An 18,733-nucleotide genomic window follows, 5' to 3' on the forward strand; every position below is an offset into this window, starting at 1 on the left:
TTAGTCTAAAGAATTTATTCAAATCACTGAGAAAAACACTAAACATAGGAAAATGCCAAATATACAAAGTAAGATACACAGCTAATTAACAAACACCTGGGTAATAATTCAAATGCTGAAGTTTGTCAGTAGGGCACATTTTTGCTTATTAGTGTCCATATACAATAAAGTTATTAAGGACATTTCAAATCCTATGATGATTTTGAGTTTATGACAAATGATTCAGGTTTTACATAGAAAGACTGAGCCTTGTTCCTTCTCTATGGAGCACTATTGTGTAAGCTTCTGGTTGGACAGTTATGGTATTGTACTTTCCTCCTTTTCTGGTTTTATTGCTTCGGTTAAGGGTTCTAGATCCTGCTTCGATGGATTCCGATGGGCTTTGCCCCCAGATTTTTGCTGCCCACCTTTAGATGTGACTTGTGGCCCCAGTCAAGCAAACATGTATCTGCTGCTTCTGAATAAGTAAGTGTACTTCCGGTTTTCTCTCAGCTTTATTTTTTGTTTTACCTTGTTCATTTTCAGCTCTGAAGGGTCACCAATACCACTGGAAGAATAATGAATACCATATAACAATGTTATTAAAAGCTGCCTGAATCTCATGCACTGCAGTGAGCTCTCCAGTGTTTATAACAGGTCCCTGTTATAACACCTGGGCAGATGCCACATTATAGAGGCATATATACCATACTAAACACATATATTTTTATTCAGAAAGTACTAGCTTTTTTCTTTCATTTTTCTATGTCTCAAAGTTTTCTTCTTGTTTATGCTGTATAAGACACATGGAAGTTGGTACATAATATTTAATTCGGAGATTTTATGTCCGAGCAGAATTTAATGTTGTCCTTTTCAACCTTGAAGTATTTACTCAATGTATTCGATTGTTTTTTAAAAATAGCTGCTTTGCTAATACATATTTGCTAATTACAATAGTTGCAGATAAATAATGCCTTGACTTGGTGATGTGCAAATGTTCACATTTTTTTCCACTCTCATTTGCATTCTTTAGGTCAATAGTTGCTTTATTACTTCTTACAGTTTAGACTTATAGGCTTTAGTTTTCCTCTCAAGATTAAAGATTTAAAAATGAGTTCACCATTTTAATTGACACTAAATTGTATTTCCTACTTCATTTATAAGCAGATATCTTTTAATGTGGATTTACTTTTCCTCTAGCTAAACTGTACTTCTATGAGAAATGGGAGCAGTTTCCTATTAGTTAACTTTTTAATATTGCTCTATTTTTTTGCCTTGCATTCAGTCATCCAAATTCTTTACTGTCTACTGGATCTGGTATAACAATGTACAGACCTACATTTATCCCCTTTTCACTCTAATCTTATCTCTGCAGGTAACTGGCTATTTGATCCTTAGAAATTCACCTTTCTCCTCATCAGTAAAACGAGAGAGTTTGACTAGATCATGCTAAAATGCCCTTCTTGCTGAGAGATTTTATTCTGTGGCTGAGCATTAGTATATATGATAGACCCCATTCCTCTGCTTATCTCATCTCTACATTTCTTCACTCATAAGTCTGTCTACTTTGCTTGTTTGGGCTTCCCAGATGGCTTAGTGGTAAAGAATCCATCCACCCATACAGGAGACGCAGGAGACATTGGTTTGATTCCTGGGTCAGGAAGATCTCCTGGAGAAGGAAACGGCAACCCACTCCAGTATTCTTGCCTGGAAAATCCCATTGACAGAGGAACCTGGCAGGCTAAGGTCTATAGGATTGCCAGGAGTCGGACACGACTGAGTACGCACACACTTTGCTTGTTGAATTTTCTCTCTATAGACTGGACCAGTTCAGGAGCCAAGACTGAGTAATCTGTTTTCTCAGATTATCATGAGAGACACTGTTGAAGGTTCTCAGCTTGAAGGAGTTTTTCAGTGACCCTGTGTCAGGACAGCAGTATAGTATTAGTAATTGTTTATGCTTCTCTGTCCCTTGTTGTGTGCTTCAAATGTTACACTTTTAATTTTTATTCCAAACTAAACAGCATGGTGTCTATGATATTATAAAGCCCATGAGAGAATGATCTGTTTCCAAGTCATCCAATCTTGTTGCTTTTGTCTCATCAGCTCTCAAATAGCCAGGGAAGAGTGGCCTACCTTGACCCCAGGGTTAAACTAGCTTTTCCTACTTCTGTGACACAGATGGTTTGGCTTTAGACAATGTAGCCTGTCGTGCCATTGAGCTAAGTCTTGCACCGGAGGGAAAGCAAAACATAATGTGCATTCCAAATATCTATACTGTAGAGTTTAGATGACACACTCATTATATGGTCTTCATCTTTGCTTCCTTCAATCTGCTTCTCTCTCCCCGTTGTCTGCTAAATTTGATCTATCTATTTCAGGAACTACTGAGGCAGCAGCTTCTCCTTGCTATTGCCTGGGATAGTTTCACACGATGTAATCAAAGTTTATTGTCTTTGTACCAAAGCACGTTCTCTGCTTTTTCATTATCAAGCCCCTCATCCCCTTACTATCTCTCTGATTCATTGCTCAGCAATCTGGCCTCCTTTGGTGGGACCTAGATATATTTCTGGGAGTTGATTTGCCTTAAAGCCAGTTCTTTGCAGAGGACCTAATGGACTGGGGTATAAGCAATGTAGAGGACAGCGTGGTGGGGACAGGCAGCCTCAGAAGACTCATGGGAGAAAAGCAGGGCATTTCTACTACAAAAAAACAGAATTGTCCCCAAATTGTAAAGTGAGTAAATTTGGGTTTTGAGACAATTTTCTCTGCATCTGGACCTAGAGATCTCTCTTTGTGGCCCCACTCAAGTAAGACCAGTAAGGCAAATATCTTAATCAATTTTAAAAAAATGAATAATCCCATGAATCTTGGGCTTATTGTAGAGATTAGATCTTCTGCACCCAAATAGGAAAACTTGGCTTGACAATGTAAATATCCTCCTGCATTCAATCAGAACACCAGGAAGGCAAGGAGTGAGCTAGTTCACAAACATCCTTCTGGATGAAAGCTGGAATTAGACATTCATTTATTTAAGGTCTTTATTTACAAGCCTGGAAGGCAAATGCCAGATTGTGGCTAAGGCAGACTGCTGAGGTTAAATAAGCAAGAGAAGCATGTCCAGAATGAGTCATTAAAACTAAGCTACCCCAAAAGATGGCTTCCCAAGTTAAGAGAGAGGCTGTATATCAGGATGGCAAGTTTGTCTGGATAAAATAGAGAGACAGGGTAGACACCTGAGGTTGATTTTAATATGCTTATTTCACATATCAACCTGAATGAACAGAGTCCATCTTCAGCCTCTGCTTTAGGCTGGAAAAGGACGAGTCAGAAATTATGGAATAAATAAGCATCAATTTAGTTGTGGGCTTTGGAAGTATTTTGATTATTATATCCAAGACCCTGAAATGATCTAATTCTATTCTGCTGATCAGCACACTCACACTATCACCATCATAAATTTAATAAGGGAGCAGCCAAGAGGAAATCATAGTGTTGCTCTTTTACCAGCTGCATAAGGAGAATGAGGCCTCAATGTCTAACATCATTCTCAATATTAATCTAGATATTTTTTTTTACCAAAGCAGACTTTGATTTATTGCATGAAGAAAGACAGACAGAAAAATAGAGGGGATAGACTCTACAGGATTAATCAACAGAATAGACTCCAGTTCTCTATACCTATGTAGTCAGTGTGTGTAGATGACACATGCTGTGCTGCCCAGAACCCCTTTAGAGACTGAAGGACCTATTCTTCCCACTACCAGAGCGTGCTACCAATGGGCATCCCTTAGTGCCCAGCCCTCTGCAGATGATGAGTGCTGTTTGTTAATGATCATGCAGGTGAAGCCTGCCACAAATGGCAGGTTCTTAGGAGAATACCAATAACTTGGCACAACTGAGCGACTGAACTGAACTGAATAATTTGGCCACAAAGTTCAGTTCAGTCTCTCAGTCATGTCCGACTCTTTGTGACCCATGAACTGCAGCACGCCAGGCCTCCCTGTCCATCACCAACTCTCAGAGTTCACCCAAACCCATGTCCATCAAGTCAGTGATGCCATCTAACCATCTCATCCTCTCTCACTCACTTCTCCTTCTGCCCTCAATCTTTCCCAGCATTAGGGTCTTTTCCAATGAGTCAGCTCTTCGCATCAGGTGGCCAAAGTATTGGAGTTTCAGCTTCAACATCAGCCCTTCCAATGAACACCCAGGTTGATATCTTTTAGGATGGATTGGTTGGAACTCCTTGCAGTCCAAGGGACTCGCAAGAGTCTTCTCCAACACCACAGTTTAAAAGCATAAATTCTTTGGTGCTCAGCTTTCTTTATAGTCCAACTCTCACATCCATACATGACCACTGGAAAAACCATAGCCTTGACTAGACAGACCTTTGTTGGCAAAGTAATGTCTCTGCATTTTAACATGCTATCTAGGTTGGTCAAAATTTTACTTCCAAGGAGTAAGCGTCTTTTAATTTCATGGCTGCAATCGCCATCTGCAGTGATTTTGGAGCCCAGAAAAATAAAGTCAGCCACTGTTTCAAATGTTTCCCCATCTATCTGCATGAAGTGATGGGACTGGATGCCATGATCTTAGTTTTCGGAATGTTGAGCTTTAAGCCAACTTTTTCACTCTCCTCTTTCACTTTCATCAAGAGGGTCTTTAGTTCTTCTTCACTTTCTGCCATAAGGGTGGGGTTATCTGCATATCTGAGGTTATTGACATTTCTCCCAGCAATCTTAATTCCAGCTTTGTGCTTCTTCCAGCCCAGCATTTCTCATGATGTACTCTGCATTAAAGTTAAATAAGCAGGGTGATAATATACAGCCTTGACGTACTCCTTTTCCTTTTTGGAACCAGTCTGTTGTTCCATGTCCAATTCTAACTGTTGCTTCCTGACCTGCATACAGGTTTCTCAAGAGGTAGGTCAGGTGGCCTGGTATTCCCATCTCTTTCAGAATTTTCCACAGTTTATTGTGATCCACACAGTCAAAGGCTTTGGCATAGTCAATAAAGCAGAAGTAGATGTTTTTCTGGAACTCTCTTGCTTTTTTGATGATCCAGCAGATGTTGGCAATTTGATCTCTGGTTCCTCTGCCTTTTCTAAAACCAGCTTGAACATCTGGTAGTTCACGGTTCACGTGTTGCTGAAGCCTGGCTTGGAGAATTTCAAGCATTACTTTACTAGCGTGTGAGATGAGTGCAATTGTGCGGTAGTTTGAGCATTCTTTGGCATTGCCTTTCTTTGGGATTGGACTGAAAACTGACATTTTCCAGTCCTGTGGTCACTGCTGAGTTTTCTATATTTGCTGGCATATTGAGTGCAGCACTATCACAGCATCATCTTTCAGGATTTGAAATAGCTCAACTGGAATTCCATCACCTCAACTAGCTTTGTTTGCAGTGATGCTTCCTAAGGCCCACTTGACTTCACATTCCAGGATGTCTGGCTCTAGGTCAGTGATCACACCATCGTGATTATCTGGGTCATGACATTTTTTGTACAGTTCTTCTGTGTATTCTTGCCACCTCTTCTTAATATCTTCTGCTTCTGTTAGGTCCCTACCATTTCTGTCATTTATTGAGCCCATCTTTGCATGAAGTATTGGGCAAAAAGTGAACTCATTGGGGAAAACCCTGATGCTGGGAAAGATTGAGGGCAGGATAAGCGGGCAACAGAAGATGAGATGGTTGGATGGCATAATGACCATCATGACCTAATGGACACGAGTTTGAGCAAAGGAGATGATGAAGGATAGGGAAGCCTGGCATGCTGAAGTCCATGGGGTCACAAAGAGTCAGACATGACTTAGTGACTAAACAACAACATGAGAATACAAAGTTTTACCCTCTCATCTCAACTCAAGACAACTCTGAATGCCTCTCAGCCTCAGAGTTTCTTATGACATTGACAAGGGCTTTTGTTGGAACAGATTACAACTCAATGTTTGCTCTGCTCAGGAGAGGTTCCTTTCTTTTCCTGTAAGTGTTAATCTCAAGAGCACTTTTTAAATAAAATTCTGGCATTCTAAATGACATTCTGGTGTCTACTCTCCAGATAACCCACCCACCCTGCAGTAAGGAAAACAGAAATGCAAATGACAAAAATAAATGGGAGGAAAAAGGTAAGCTGCCCAGGCTTCTCTGAGAGGCCAAGTTTGCACACAGTAGCTTAGCTCTCCACGTTAACTAATGGGCTGCACCACCACACAGAAGTGCTACGAGTGGTCCAGATGCTTAGGATACACCACACCTCCTGGGCCCTCCTGACTTCAGGCCAGCCCTGGTGAGTCCCAGGTACAGAGCCAGTGACTCATATCAGGTAAAAATCATCAGCCACAAGCAGTTGCCACTCAGAAGCACAGGCGAGCTTAATGTTACCAATAGCAACCCGCCTGGGTCAAGGAGGAGAGTTGGCAGGTAGATGGTCTAGCCTCTCCAACCTTTGGTTGGACAATTCCGAGGCAAGTTCTACACTCTCCCAGTAATAGATCAGGACTGAGCTGTTGTACCCACATATTTAGAGTGCCAGGACTGCCACAACAGTACCAAAGCCTGGGAGGCCTAAACAACAGAAATTTTCTTGCTCGCCATTCTAGAGGCTGAGAAGTCCAAGATCAAGGTGTCTGCAAGCTTGGTTTCCTCTGAGGCCTCTCTCCTTGGCTTGGAGATGACCACCTTCTCACTGTGTCCTCTTGGGTCTTTCCTCTGTGGATCACACATGCACAACACGTGTACACATCAGCCTCCCAGTATTCTCTGCGTATTAGGACAGTAGACATCAGATTAGAGTCCACGCATAGGATCTCATTTTATCTTAATTACCTTTTCAAACGTGCTGTCTTCAATTACAGTATCATTCCTGAGGTACTGAAAGTTAGGACTTCAACATAGCAGTTTGAGGGTGGGGGGCACAATGCAGCCCATAACACCCCAGTAACTAAGTATATGCTTTCTCAGCATTTCCCTTTTCCCTGTCTCTCTTTTCCCCTCCCATATTTCTTCCATGCATCACCCCCCAAATAAACTAAGAAAGCTCATCTTTGTCTCAAGATCAGAGGAACCCAATCAACTGCCTAAAACTCTGACCAGCCAGAATTAGCAGTTACTGGGGGAGGCTTGTGAAAGGTTGGACATAGACAGCTCTTGTTTGAAAAATACATAGACTTCCTCTACACACAGTATATCATCAGTGGAGTGTATTCTTTCAAATCAAATTTGACCCAAAGATGAGAAATACAGACAACTAGATAAGGCAAAAGTACACACACAAATCCACTGTTCTGTCTCAACCCTGTGAGCAAAATTAAGTTTGATGCAGAATGTGGAGACATGTAAATGCCTTAGCAAGAGAAGAGTGTGTGTGTATCTCACAGCACAGGGCTGTGATGCTCCTCTGGAGGCAGAGTAAAGTGCCTACAATTACTGAGCACAGATCCAATACGGGCAATTTATGTGAAGTCTCCCAAAAGAAAATAAGTAGGACTTATAATCTGTTGGGTCCAGAATATATTTCTCTTTACCTTGAGTTCTTCTTATTTGAATTTTAAAATGATAGATATGTTTTCAGGCAAAATGCTATGGATTTTTTTCATCACCCTTTGTGTTGTCATAAATGTCTATTTTCTTGATTTGAATTCTACAAACTAATAGCCACCTTACTTCTGGAAACCTTACCTAAATCTTACTATGAATGACCTGTGGGTGCATATTGGTTAATGGAGACAAAGCAAACAAACCAAAATCTAAATAACTGAAATAGTTGCATTTCATGGCAAATGAAACTAACATGTTCCATGCTTGCAACGGATTTAAATAAAAACAGTAATAATTTGATGAGCTTTTCCTCCATATCACTCTCTAAATAATTATCACATTTAATATCTCTAAAAACCCTGAAACATGGATATTTCTGTTCATGTTTTTAATATGAGAAAAGGGATTCAGAAAATATTCCTGAAATATATGTGATACAAATGGGATCTAAACCCAAACTTAATTCTAAATCATTTTACTTCCAGTGATTCTCAATCAGTACTGGTCATGAAAATGAAATAGAAAACTTTTAACAGTTACAGGTGCTATCATAACACACAACAATATTTTGAGATGGATCATGAAAGTTAAAAATAATTGAGTTTCTAAAAGAAAATACAGAAGAAATAATCATGACCATTGTATAGGCAGATTTCATAAATAAAATTCAAAATTTACTGACCAAGAGGAAAAGATTAACAAGTTAAACTTCATTAAAATTAAGATCTTCTGCTCATCAAAGGCACTATGAAGAGAGTGAAAAGGTAAGCTGCAAACTGGAAAAAGATATCTCTAATACATATACCCAGAAAAAAAAAAAGCTAGAAACAGACAATAAGCATTTGAAAGGTGCTCATCTTTAATCATCACAGAAAAGAAAAATAAAGCCACCACACACCTATTCGAATATCTAAAATGAAAAATCTAACAAGTACCAAGGGGGTTGGTGATACTATAAAAAGCAAGGACTCTTTTACATTGCTTGTGGGAGTATTAAGTGCTGGAATAACTTTGAAAGACTCTTTTTCATTATTTTTTAAGGTTAAACATGATGTAGCACTTACAATGACCCTTTTGGAGATATAGCCATCAGATATAAGTTTTGTTCACCAAAAACACATACAAGAATGCTCACAGAACCTTTACTCATAATAACTAAAAACCATAAATAACCCATTGCCATTTCCTTCTCCAGAGGATCTTCTTGACCCAGGAATCAAACCCGGGTCTCCTGCATTGCAGGCAGACACGTTACCCTCTGAGCCACCAGGGAAGCCATAAATAACCCAAGTGTACATAATAGTAGAGTGGATATGATATATTCATTTAATGGAATACTACACAGAAATGTAAAAGAACAGACTATTGATATATTATATGCAAATGAATCTCACATATATGTTGTTGAGTAAAGGAATCCAGACACAAAAGAGTACTCATTATGAGTACATTTATATGAAGTTCGAACACATGTAAAATAAACTATGATGAAAAAGGTTCATTCCTTGAAGGTGGGTGGCTTACTGACTGAGAAGAATCAAAAATGAGTTCTCAGGGATCTGGAAATCTAGATTTTATCTTAATTTTAGCAGTGGTTATATAGGGGTGTGTATGTGTATACTTATATATACTTGCATGTGTATATGCGGCTTCCCAAGTGGTGTAGCGGTAAAGAATCCACCTGCCATGTAGGATACATGGGTTTGATACTTAGTTCAGGAGGATCCCCTGAAGTAGAAAATGGCAACCCACTCCAATATTCTTGCCTAGAAAGTTCCATGGACAGAGGAGCCTGATAGGCTATAGTCCATGGGGTCGCAAAGAGTGGGACTCACCTGAACACACACACACACATGTGTATATAAAGAATTACTGCTTTAATACAAGATTTAGACACTTAATTCATTTGTAAACTGTATCGCCATCTTTAAAAAATAATTATATTTCCTGGATCTTTCCTCTAAGGCCTATAGTATCAGAAGTAGGACTGAGGGAGAGAAAGTATGTAAGTGTATATACTTTTGAAAAGTTTCCCATGTTATCCAGGTGATTTTGATACATGTTCTTGTTTACAAATCACTTTATTCCTAGACTCAGATAACTCAAGCATTGTGTGAAGAGTCAGCCCTCATGGGTACAAGTTCTGGCACTGCAAATAATGAGCTAAGTATCCTTGGATAATGCAACTATGAAAAAAAAAAGGTTCTGGACTAGATGAGCCCTCAGGTCCCTTCCCACAAAAATTCTGTAAATCCTATGACACAGATGCATACCTATTGGCCAATGTACACAAATAAAACCAGTACTGAAACCTAAAGGGAAGTAGGTGATTGAATAACATGATATAATTTCAATTATGGCTGCCCCGAAGCTCTTTCACTTTAAGTATATTTTACGTACAATCTTAGGAAATTCAATCTTCTATATTATGTTTAGGTGCTGGTAGAGTGGTAAATTCTTAAAATATGGCAGCCAATTAAGTTATTATCAGTCATTAACATTTCACTATGGATATGACAATAGACCATTTTCAATTTGATAGTTATCTAAAAAATTGACCTTGTAAGAACAGGGTGTAGAATTAAAGGCATTTTGCTATATATGGAAAGGACACAGAACTGAGAAACAGGAATCTGCTTTCTACTCACATCTATAACATTAATTAACTGTATCTTCAAATAGGTTCTTTAGATCACAGACTGTCCATCAGTAAAATGTGAGGAATGCAACAGACAGTCCCTAACTGAACTGAACTGAAGTGTCATGAGGATTCTATGACTCTTCTTAGTTCCTAAAGTTGGGAGGCTGAAAGGGAATCCTGAGTTCTGAATGAAGGCTGTAGTTTCCTGTCCCTTTGAGCAAGAGAGAGACATGAAAACTAAGGATGGTAACAGGAGGCCAATAAAAACACTGAGACCAGGTTTTTTAAGGGCCAGTTTGAGTCCTTAACCCTGGAAGACAGTTTGAGCTGTCTTCCCAGATAGCTCAAAAGGTAAGGAAACTGCCTACAGTTCAGGAGACCTGGGTTCCATCCCTGGGTTGGGAAGATCTCCTGGAACAGGGCATGGAAACCTACCCCAGTATTCTTGTCTGGAGAATTCCATGGACAGAGGAGCCTGACAGGCAGTCCATGGGGTCACAAAGAGAGGGACACAACTGAGTGACTAACACTTTGACTTTGAGCCCTTAGGTGAGAGCAGGGGTTATTACATTATTTCTGTCTGCTCTGCTATCATTTTTCCAGTAATCATGTATGGATGTGAGAGCTGGACCATAAAAAAGACTGAGTGCCCAAGAACTGATGCTTTTGAACTGTGGTGCTAGAGAAGACTCTTGAGAGTCCCTTGGACTGCAAGATCAAACCAGTTAATCCTAAAGGAAATCAACCCTGAATATTCATTGGAAGGACTGATGCTGAAGCTGAAGCTCCAATACTTTGGCCACCTATGTGAAGAGTCAACTCAATGGAAAAGACTCTGATGGTGGGAAAGATTGAGGGCAGGAGAAGAAAGGGGAGACAGAGGATGAGATGGTTGGATGGCATCACTGACTCAATGGACATGAGTTTGAGCAAACTCCGGGAGATGGTAAAGGACAGGGAATCCAGGTGTGCTGCAGGTCCATGGGGTCTCAAAGAGTCAGACACAACTTTCAGCTGCTCTGCCTGCAGTGTTTGGTGTCTGGATAGTAGTGGGAGGAGGGAAGAGGAATACCCTGGCTTTGTTCCTTAAGACAATTCACCCAGGATGTGTTTATAAACCAGTATGAAAGTGCAGAAAGTAGAATCTGTTGACCAATCTCCAGAAGCACAGATCTTGATGGGCAACTCTCCCTGTTCTCTGCTCCTCACCTGTCTGCTTTGCTCATTCCTTCACGGGGGTGCCCTGGGGCTCAGACCCACAGGGAGAAGCCATTTCCCAGGGGTTGGAAAAGAGCGTGGTATTCCATGTGAGCGTTTAGGCCTTCGTTGGTAGGACAACTCAAATGAGTGGAATCAAATAGCCTCCTAAAAGTAGTGATGGAGAGGCAAATTCAAGGAGAACAGAGGAGAAGGTATGATTTACAGAGGCTGACCCAAATGAGAAAGGGAAAATGAACTCAGTCATATGACAGCCATCCAACCATAAAGCCATGAATTTTGCATTTAAAACAATTATTCCTGGTTTTCTAATGATATTAGGGAGGTCTGCACTTATAATAAGGTGGCCCACTCAAGTGAGGAGTGTTTCAACTTTGACTTCCTCACTCCAAACAATCTCAGGACAATGGCCGAGAGGTCAGGCCTTGATAACTAAAGAGTTACAGAGAATACACTGTCTTTCACAAGGGGCCTTTCAGTCTTCGGAAGTCAGCCATTACACCATTTTTCATGGCCTCTTCCAAGAGTAAATACTGCTAGCCCAGGAGTCTCTGGGCCAGGAAATACAATTAGATGGACTTGTGTCTCCTAGGAAATGAATGGAAACCTGTAATTTCAAGTAGTCCAGGAAATAGCCGTTCAGCTAATAATGATGACAGGTTACTACTGATCCTGCCAAACAGGGGGCTCACCTAAAACTGTTGGGGGTAAATCTCCCTTTTTAGCAACCTGCCTCACCTCATTTGCTTTTAGGAGACTCCTCCATTCCCCCCACCCCAACCCCCACAACACCCTTCCCTCCTTTCTGGGTCCCCCCCAGACCCCTTTAAGGAAATATTTAGCTTATACTTGTAATGAGCCTTGGGAAGCTCAGTGGGGCCCTGCATGCACAGAGACTGTAATTTAGGGTGAGTTATGTTTCAATTACCACTGTTTTATAGCATGCTGGTGAGGGCAAGCGTTATGTCATGTCAGAGATACAGGCGAGAGAAAATACGGACACCCCCATTACAGGCGGTGATGGAGCAGTTTTAATAATACTGGGGGAAAATGGAACATAAATGCATTTCCAGCTGCACCATTACTACCCATTAGCAACACCACGTGGCCAGAGTGAGGAGGAGGCCAGAGGGAGGAAGGGGTTACAGGTATGATGGTTACTGGAGCCTGTTCTCTGCATTTAAGAAGAGGCAATAAGTCCTATTAAAACCTTAGAAATGAGTGGGTTTTTTTTTTTTTCTGTGAATAATGGTCACACTAGAGATATAAAACACTAACTTTTCAATAATAAAAAAAAATCTAATTTCTAGTGAGTTTCCCCATTTCATGTGAGAGGATAACTCTTCTCTGTATTCTCTCTCCCTCCCAGTCTTTCTCGTTCATTTTCTCAGGCTCTTTATTTTCTTGACACAAATAGCAGTCACTGCTCACAGAATGTGCAGGATTAGGCTGCTTTGTAATTCAAACCTTTTATTCAGGTTACCCTTATGTACTAAAGAGGAAAATATGTATTGACTAAATGGCCTTGTTATGGATGTTTCCAATTGTGAGTGGAAAAGTGGCTCCCCCCTGCAACACAAACAGACGCTTCCAAACCAGGACTCTGTTCATCACTAACAATGGAATATAGCTAATGCTAATTTCCCCCTTTTTCTTTTCTCAAATAGTGGGAAAAGCATCCATAGATATTTTTTCTTGGTCTAATTAGTTCCTTTAAAAAGAGGAAGTGGCAAAAATGAGCAGTCACTGCCTGCTGATGATCTATGCTTTTGCCAATTGGTAGTTTGCAGGTGTGGAGAACAATGAAACAGAAAGATGAGGATGTAGATGGCATTGGTGGGCTGGTGCTTCCAACAGTTCTTAACTTTGTTCAGTTAAAACAAATGTAGTCAGTCAGAAGTGCCCCTTATTTAACCAAAGAAGGAAGGTTCAGTAACTAAAATAAATAGTATATATGGTCAGTCTAACTTTTCTCCAGTGTAGCCTAAAACAGAAAGAGCAATGCGAAAGACAGCAACATGCACAGAAAATACAGAGAATTTTAAACCACCTGGGGCTGGGGAAGAGACGTGTTAAAGAGAGATAATTATGTATGTGTGTTTAATGATCTTTTTCTCCTTGTATTAACAGATATAATTTGAACTTGCTAGAGAAAATTGTACAATTTCATGTAAATGTAAGAAAGCACTTTACTCATTATTTCAATTATTTCAACCTTTTTTATGATTCTGTTTTGACAAAATCATTCATTCATTCATTCATTCATTCACTAAATAATTATTATGCAATGAGGACCGGTTTGCTCAATATGAAGACATATAGGGAACAAAATATATCTGGTGAATACCCTCCTGGAATTTACATCCTATTGGCCGTGTTAGACACAAGACAACAGGCCCAAAATGGAGTCACTAAGCCCTGTGTTACTGAACTGAGACCTAATTACAGTTTTAGCTCTCCCAGAAACAGAAACTTAAAACCAGTCAGGAATCACCTGATCAGTACTAGTTAAGCTTTCTATCAGAAAGATCCTTGCCTTCTCCTAAAGAAAACTCTCTTTGCAATCACCAACTCACTTTTCTGCCTGTTCTCCCTCCCTGTGCCTTAAGAGCCCCTTTCTATCTACTAGATTGGATGCTCCTCAATTCAAATTGATTTTTGCTCAAATAAACCCTTCACATTTTTTATATGCCTCAGTTTATCTTTTACTGGCAGAAACAGACAATAAACAAATCAATTGCCTTCAGTTTGTGTTGTCTTGGAGGAAGCAACAGGTGTCAGAGCACAATAGAGAAATAACTTGAGAAAGTCTGAGAATTCAGGATATTATACTTGTGATTTTGCATTCAGCCTCATTCACTTAACTATCAAAGTTCTGGGCATGCTCTTATGTCACCAAATATTCTTTGAAAACCTTTTGAATGACTGGATAGTCTATCTTTTAAACAAACCTTAATTTATCTACTGATCTTCTTGTGTTTTTCTTCCATGGCTTTATGTTGAGAAAAAGGTTTTTGCCTGAATATTTGTTAAACAGTCCTCTATGTTTTTATAGTTATTAGATGTGCTATATTTAATGTTTTAAACTCTTCTGAAATGTATTTGATGTAAATGAGAGAACAAAAATTATATCTGTTTTCCACATAAACATAAATTAAAGTTAAATAATTCCTGAATCATACATAGCTTCTTCCTTATTTTATGATGTATTATTTGTCACATATCAAGTATTTAAATATATTAGAGTTTATTCCAGGATTACAAATTCTTGATCAGTCTGTAGATATTTACATCAAATAATTTAAAATTCCTTTAGCTGTATAATCAATTTTAAGGTCCAGTAAGACAAATCACCTTTTCACTTTTCAATTTTTCTCAGCTGTATTCCTATCAGTTGGTGTTCCAGATGAATTTTAAAATTATTTTTAAAGACTAGCTATGAAAAAGAAACATTAATATGTAGAGTTAATCCTCATTACCCACAGATTCCATATTTGCAAATTCAACTACTCACTAAAACTTATTTGTAATCCCAAATCAATTTTCAGGAAAATTTATGATTATTTGCAGACAAAAGGGGAGCAGCAAATTCAGAATTCTCTAATTCAGTGTTCAGAGAAACTCTGGAGTACCTAACTACCATGAATAATGGCAATCAACTATATCTTTACAGCTTGCTCTAAATCAATGTACTGAGAAGGATTCACTTCTTTAAAAAGTGATATACCTCATAATTTCTTTCTTAAGCCCCTACTCATTTTATTATGCTCATCCCCAGACATTGTATTTCTCTTAATTGATATAGTAAACAGAATTATTTTTCTCTAATATTTTCTAATGAACTATTCCTGGTTTACAGAGGAGCTACTGGATTTCATAAAGTTATCTTGTGTCTGGTCACTTTATAAAACTCTTTTTAACCATCATAATTTAAAGTTGACATTTTTCCTTAAAGTAAAATAAAATACTATGAAAAAATACTAATTATCATTCCTGTTTCAATAGTTTGGCCTCTTGTTCCTGGTTTTCCATCTTGTTTTACTGGAAAGAACTTTTAGAGCACGCAACTTTATCTTGTCCTTGATTAAAATGGGATTATTTCTACTGTTTTGCATTCAAGTATAAAGTTGGATCTTGTTTAAATGTTGAGCTGTGATGGAATGGGTGTTGAATGTAATCAGAAGCCTACTCAATAGCTCCTGAGACAATCATTTTTCCTCTTTGTTCAGATCTTGATCTAATTGACTGATCTCTTCCTATTAAGTTACCACTACATTCTAAATACAAATCTTAAATTGTATGTATGGATTGTATTTAAGATATAGTTAGATTCAATTTTTTCATAGGTTATTTCCATAGACATGGAGTCCAATGGACTACAGTCCATTGGGTCAAAAACAGTCAGACACGACTGAGTGACTAACACTTTCTTTCCCTATATAAATGAGATTTTATTTTACAGTAAAAATACAGGTAAATATGTGGCTTAGGTGGTTTTTGTTTTTCTTTGTTTTATCCTATTACTGCCAGGGTTTGCTATTCAAATTTGATTGTTTTATTACGTGAAATGAGTAATTTTATATCTTTTTTGAAAATTCTATTAAAAAATACTATGTATATAAACATTGAAAGCTATAATTTAAAAAATACATTTTCATGAAAATTTCTCAAATTTCCTAAATTTTAATGGGTCCAGGCTTTCTCCTAGGCAATTGTGGTAATATTTTGGGGGAAAACTTTTTATTTCATTTATATTTTTGTGTTTATTAGCATTTTGCTATGGGCTGAATATGTACCTCCCAAATTCACATGTTGAAACTATAATGCCCAAGGCGATAGTATTAGGAGATGGGGCCTTTGGGATGTGATGAGGTCATGAGAGTAAGGCACTCATGCATTGAATTAATATCTTTATAAAATTGACTCCAGAGGAATCCCTCACCCTTCCACCATGTGAGGCCACAATGAGAAGCTGGCAGTCTGCAACCCAGAAAGTGGTTTTCAGCAGAACCCACCCATGTTGGCAGTCTGATCTTGGACTTCCAGCCTCCAGAACTGTAAGAAATAAATTTCTGTTTTTTATAAGCCACCCAGTCTATGACATTCTGTCACCATAGCCTGAGTGAACCAAAACACACTGTATTACCTACAGTAATATTTGCTAAAGTTAATATTTTTTGGTCTTTCTTAAATGTCCTTTTTTATGTATAGTTTATATTTTATTTTTGTTATCATTATTAATTAGGGTTGCCATAGCATGTCTATTTTGTATTTGCTTGTTTTTAAAATGGCCACATTTATTTAGGGAGAAGTGTCTTGATAATTTTTTCGAGGATGGTTTGAGGGCATTCTTTAATAAAGGAGCAGGCATGAGTGGGAAGAAAAAAGTCCACGATTTGACGTGGCTGAGTTAAGAGGATGGGGATGGCACTCTGAGCCGAGAACCTGGCATACCCACTTCCCTAGACGCACAGAGATGAAGCATTGCATGCATGGTTATGAATGTGGCCAGGAGTGGCATCTATGAATGGTGATAAATGGTGTGCCACTTTAAAATTTTGAGCAAGATGTGTAAGAACTAACATTGTGCAGTTTTAAATTACTCTGGGAGGAATTCATGAAAAGGCTTAGAGATCCAGGCAGGAGGACTTTTCAGGAGGCTAGTCAAGTCCTGGCCAAAGAAATAAGTAAAAAGAAACAGGTCAAAGACTCCTGCTTTTTTGAAATGCTTCCATTTAGACATGGTTCTATGACCCAAAGGGATGGTACGGCGAGGGAGGAGGGAGGAGGGTTCAGGATGGAGAACACGTGTATACCTGTGGTGGATTCATGTTGATATATAGCAAAACCAATACAATATTGTAAAGTTAAAAAATAAAATAATAAAAAAAAGAAAAATACACTGCTTATCCATAAATGAGATATTCATCTGACCATTATGAAAGTATTTATGAAGATGTCTGGACAGCATATTATGTCCCCCCAACCCTTAAACACAGGACATTCTTCTTTGGGTTTCTGGAGTATGAAATGTCAGTGCAAAACAACTTCTCAAACACAAATTCAAGAAATTCTGTCCAATACAACCAGTTTCCTAAACACATGGAACATGGAAGAGATAAAATTTAAAATTTGCTCCCAAGTGTTAAATAACAATGAAGAAGAAAACTGGGAAAAGGTAAAAGCTTAACGGGGACAAAATCAAGAATTTTTTTTTTTCTTTTTTTTTACCATACAACGTGGCATGCAGGATCTCAGCTCCCTGTCCAGAGATCAAACCAATGTCCCCTGCAATTATAGTGTAGAGTCTTAACCACTGGGCCATCAGGGAAGGCTCCATGAAGAACTTTTCCGATTTATTAGGCTGTGAGAATTTACATGTAATTCCACACTGAACTGCCCGAAGAAGGTTAGCAAGCACTGGTAGGAGTGGACGGAGGCATGAAATTAAGAATAAGAAAATAAAATAATAATAGTTATAGTATAAAAATATCCCCTAGTATTATCCTATGGCTATCATTTTGAGTGATATTATTATGTTACAGATTAAGTGTTATTTTACATGTTGTAACTAGTGACATCTTCCCAATGATACTAGAAGGTAGCTTTTACTACCTACACTTTAGAAAAGGACACTGAGTCTTGATGAGTTAAAATAATTTGTAATAGTCTATACAGATAATGACTGAAAAAAGCAGTATCCAAACCCAAGATTCTTAGTTCCACACCCTGAGTTTTTAATCACCATGTTATATAATGTCATTCATATCATGCAATCATTTAGACCAGAAGAGAGGAAACAAAGTCTCTTAGGAAGATAAAAGAGTAGTACTGAGATCTCAAGCAGCATTTATGAGCACAAGAGAAAGAAGAGCTGCCAAATAATCCCTAAACAGCTACAAATAAATGAAACACAGAGGAGGTTTAAAAATAAAGTCTTTTCAATTGCACTGATACTAACAATGACAGTCGGTATTAACTCTATCATAGAAAAATAAAAATAAATATGATTATGTTTATATATATTTATATGATTACACATGACATACAAAAATAAAAACAGAATAGACTCTGAAGATACCAGCTCATTCATACATTCTTTTATTGAGCAACTATTTATTAAGCATTTATCATTGACCAGACCCACTTCCAAGAGTTGAGATTTTAACAGCAACTATAAAGAGATATATGACCAGTGCCAAGAGAACACACTGGTCTTAGCAAACACCCTCTTCCAACAACCCAAGTGAAGACTCTACACATGGACATCACCAGATGGTCAACACCAAACTCAGACTGATTATATTCTTTGCAGCCAAAGATGGAGAAGCTCTATACAGTCAGCAAAAACAAGAC

At 38.5% G+C, this 18,733-nt stretch overlaps 1 long non-coding RNA gene across 1 annotated transcript; it reads left to right on the top strand.

The window, feature by feature from the left end:
- Positions 1 to 343: 343 nt before the first annotated feature.
- Positions 344 to 17,801, top strand: LOC129644844 (uncharacterized). The gene is made up of 3 exons (XR_008711013.1): positions 344 to 465; positions 16,307 to 16,434; positions 17,628 to 17,801. It is a non-coding gene; the product is annotated as an uncharacterized LOC129644844 (long non-coding RNA).
- Positions 17,802 to 18,733: the final 932 nt, after the last annotated feature.

The sequence above is a fragment of the Bubalus kerabau genome, chromosome 2 (genome assembly GCF_029407905.1).
Source record: "Bubalus kerabau isolate K-KA32 ecotype Philippines breed swamp buffalo chromosome 2, PCC_UOA_SB_1v2, whole genome shotgun sequence".
Lineage (NCBI taxonomy): Eukaryota > Metazoa > Chordata > Mammalia > Artiodactyla > Bovidae > Bubalus > Bubalus kerabau.